Raw genomic sequence first — 4,790 nt, 5'->3', positions numbered from 1 at the left:
GACGATAGAATCCAATCAGGCCCAAAAACCCGCGTAACTGTGTCAATGAACACGGAACGGGCCACTCAATAACTGCTTTGATTTTATCGGGGTCAGGTTGAACCCCTTGGCTGACAAAATATGGCCCAAATATGCAACTGATTTCACTCCAAAAGTACACTTCAACATTTTAGCATAAAAGTGATGATGAGATAGCAAACTTAAAATTAATTGAAGATGACTAACATGATCTGTTAATGTAGGACTATAAACCAGAATATCATCAAAAAATACTAGCACAAACTTACGTAGATAGGGTCGTAGTAAATCATTCATTGCGGACTGAAAAGCGGATGAGGCATTTGTAAGCCCAAACGACATTACCAAGAATTCGTAGTGCCCATCGAAAGTCCGGAATGCAGTCTTGTGCATATCTTTTGGTCGAACCCGAATCTGGTGATATCCAGATCTCAAATCAATTTTTGAAAAAATTGTGGCAGTTCCAACTTCATCAATAAGTTCATCAATTGTAGGAATCGGAAAATGATCCTTCACTGTAATAGCATTGAGGCTACGGTTATCAACACAGAATCGCCATGTTCCATCTTTTTTTCTCACCAACAATACCGGAGAAGAAAATGGACTTGTACTTGGGATGACAATCCCTTCATGCAACATATCAGATAAGAGTTTAGTCATGGCATATTTTTGGTGGTGAGGGTATCTATAGGGTTTAACATTAACAGGATGGGAGTTAGGTAGTAGGGTAATGCGGTGGCCATGGGGTCTGAAGGGTGGTAGTCCCTTAGGTGGGTTGAATATGTGGATAAATGAGTCTAGGATAGCTTGAATTTCTTGGTTTGTAGGGTTGGGTGAAAGAGTGGTAGTAGTAGCTGGGTTTAGTTCTGGGAAGGAAATACAAAACATTTCAGCAATAGAGTCGGTGTGCGAAAGTCTGTTTAGTTGGTTTAGGGAAGCTATATGTGGTGGTTGGGAATTTTGGCCGATGAGAGTAATGGATTTGTTGTCATAGTAGAAGGACATTAATGGTATAGCAAAGTCGGAGGTAATAGGTCCAAGTTTTTGTAACCACTCAATACCCAAGACCAAATCAGCCCCTTGGATAGGTAGTAAGTAGAATGGTACCAGAAAAAGTTGTTGTTGCAATTGTAGGGGAGTTTCTCTACACACACTGGTGCAATAAATATGATCCTCGTTGCCCACCATTACTGGAAATTGAGGGGTAGGAAAAATCTCCAATCTGAGGAACTGTGCTATGCGTGGTTGCATTACATTATGAGAACTGCCTGTGTCAACCAGCACATGAACCGGGAGACCATGAATAAGACCCTGAAATTGGAATGTCCTTGGTGAAGGATTGCCTTTGAGTGCTTGAGCAGAGAGATGAAAATGAAAAAATTCTTCAAGGTTCTCTAATGGAGAATTTTCTATGGTGATAGTAGGAGAAGTGTCCACCTGTGTGTCCAAACCTGAATCTAGATTGCATAACTCAGCAGGGTCATCATCAGTCACAAATAAGAAAAATTGCTTAGGTTGGCATTTGTGACCAAAAATGTATTTCTCATCACAGTGGTAACAAAGACCCTGGGCCCTTCGTTCTTGCATCTGGGCTGCTGTTAAACGTTTAATGGCCACTTTATTTTGTGGTGCAGAAACAGATCCAACGGTTGATGAGACGCTGTGCTGATTAGTGGTTCGTGGAAAACGTGCCATTGGTTTTTCATCATTAATTTTACTCTCAATCAACTTAGCTAAAGCGATAACATGACTAATTGAATGAGGTTGTAAAATTGCTAATTCCCTACGAATTTCCATTTTAAGACCAGAAATAAAACAATTTAACATCATTTCAGGGAGAAGACCTACCACCTTGTTAAAAAGCTTTTCAAAACGCCGCTGGTAATCACTAACTGTGGTAAATTTCCTTAACTTGAACAACTCTGCTTGGTGGTTATCATAAGCTGATGAACCAAAACGTTGTTGTAAGTCCCTAGTAAAATCATCCCAGGTTGTGAGTTGCTGATTTTGAAACATCCATTTATACCAGTTGAGTGCTTCTCCTATCATTGAGAAAGGCATTAACTCCATACGTTTTGGAGGTGTAATCTGATATAGTTGGAAGAATTGTTCCGCCTGGAAAATCCAGTCTAATGGTTCAGATCCATCAAATGAGTGAAGGTTTAATTTTGGGGGTTTGAGATTAGGATATGGATTGGAGGTAGAAGAGTGAATAGAGGTAGAGAATGACTGGTTAGAGAAACCAGGGGGTGGAGAAGGAGGTGGTTTAGGTTGGATATGAGATTTCAAATCTGAAATGATAGATTGTAGCTCTTCATGTCTAGTGTTCATGGTTTGTTGCAAAAGTTCTTGTCTTGCAGCAAAATGGAGTTCCATAGAGGAGAGTTTCTCCATAATGTTGCTCAAAGGATCATCCAAGGGTTGATAAGTGTTTTTAGGAGGCATGAGGAAGATGAAAGCACCAAATTGATAGAATGTTTCTATCAATAAAGTTAATAATTCTGGAAATTAAAATAGAAAAGAAGAGATTGAGCAATGCTCTAGATTTTTCATATACCACTCAAGGAAAACTACTCAATTTAAATACAATAAGCAAACCCTAATTATGATGTTAGCCTTACACTTGGCAACATCTTGATTGAAAGGTAAATTCTTAAAGTAAAATTAAAATAGAAGGATCTAGATAGTGTAATCTATCATTCATTTAGGAGGGACTCTGAGCCTTTTATCATTAAGCTCATTCAGCCTATCAATGGCTTGAGCAACCGGGATCAATATACCAAATGTTATTATTCTTACTAACTTAACTTGTGAGTAAGTACCCTCAGTTTGGATCATCCTATTATCTACAAATCTAACAATACTTTTTTTAATCAAAGTTGACTAATCAATCTCCAGGTCCAGTCATATGGCTAGAGCAACCAGGACCAATATACCAAATGTTATTATTCTTACTAACCTAACTTGTGACCATCTTGAGTAAGAAGGATTGGTTATCATTTTATACCTCAATCTCTTCTTCAGCCATATGTGCTTCATTATGTTGTTTTCCTCGATTGTCATCTTGTGTAGATGAGGATTTGCACTCAGTTGAGAAATGACCAATCTTGCCACAATTAAAGCACCTAATCTTCTTTATATCCACTGTTTTCCTTCCTCCACGCCAATGATTTAAGCCACCTCTTCTTACTGAACTTTCTGGCTTATCATGATCAAACTTTTCTTGATCTCTACTTTGGAAATTCTTGTGACTTGCACCTCTGAAACTCCCTCTGCCCCTTCCACGAAATCCATTCCTTCCACTATAATTCCTTATGCCTCCAATTTGGGCTTGTAGAGCCGATCCACAAGTCTTTCAATGGATCTTTCAATGAGTCTCTGCTCATGTGCCTTAAGTGGTTCTTGAAGATCTTCTATCTTCAACTCTTCTAGATTCTTGGATTCCTCTATTGCCACTATAATATGGTCAAAGTTAGGGGTCAGGGTGCACAAAAAATTTTCAACAACTGATTGATCAGTGATTTTCTCTCCACAGACTTTCATAGCATTTGTGTGGGTGACAATTTTATTGAAGAACTGGCCCATCTTCTAATTTTCCTCCATTTGCATAAACTCATATTGGCGTTTAAGAGTTTGCAATCTCACATTCTTCAATTGTTCAGCTCCCTGGTTGTAGGCTTCAAGGATCAACCACACCTAATTTGATTTGGATGCACTAGAGATTTTCTTGAAATATATTTGATAAGTGGCAAAAATACCTAATTTTCATACACTTTTCATGGCACTTATCCTTGGATAAATTGAGAAAACCAACTTAATTCAAAACTTTTTGGATAAAATATCACAATCTTTTATATATGCTTTGTATATTTCTTTTGTACTGTATTTTGTAAGATTTAGGTAGAAAGGAGAAGAATTTATCAAAGGTTTACAAAGTGCTCAAAATAGGCCATAATGCTCAACACATAAGCATGACTCATCAAAATTTGACCTATGTGGAGTCAACATGAAGCTGCTCACTAAGTAGCTTAGCTTGGACCAAATCCACGCCCATCGTGACCTGGACACCAACCTGGCATGGTCATACCAAAATTATACAATCACAACCAATCTAGCACAACCAGAACACAAGCCTGGCACAAGCCAACCTGCTGAAGTAGACAGCTTAGTAGAGCACCTGGACCGCCCAACGTGGAACCCACACCTGACCAAGTCAGCAAGCACTAGACCACATCACCACCAACACGGTTAGAGCTGCTTAAGCAGGTAGCTCAGCGGTGCCACATAGGCGCTTAACGGTGTGCACCCAGCAACTTGGTCAAGTTGACTTAGCAACCAAGTAATTGTGACATCATGCATGACCTCACTCCAAGTAGCCTCTATAGGCTTTTCAGAGGTAGCTCACAATAGTTGAGCCAAGTAGCCCACCATAGCTTCGGTGAGTCATCTCAAGTAGGTGACTAAGCTGTTTGGCCAAGTGATCAAACTCATGCTGAAGGGTTTGGTCAGCAGCTTGGTGGTATCTAGGAAGGCCTATATAAAGGATGCACCTAAAAGGCAAAGAGAGATTCTATTCTTCATTCTAACATTCACTCCTACATTACACACTTGAACCGAATTCTTCTCTTCTTCTTCTTGTAATTTTCTTGGAGAATTTCCACTCCAAAGTAGTTTAGATAAGTGTAGTTTATAGTTTTTCTTTCTTAATTCAAGAGGAGAAAGGAGATGTCAAATAAGATGCAAAAACATAATTTTGTAATCTCATTTGGGAC

Source organism: Lupinus angustifolius, chromosome LG03 (assembly GCF_001865875.1).
Source record: "Lupinus angustifolius cultivar Tanjil chromosome LG03, LupAngTanjil_v1.0, whole genome shotgun sequence".
Lineage (NCBI taxonomy): Eukaryota > Viridiplantae > Streptophyta > Magnoliopsida > Fabales > Fabaceae > Lupinus > Lupinus angustifolius.
Note: the sequence above shows the minus strand (reverse complement) of the source record.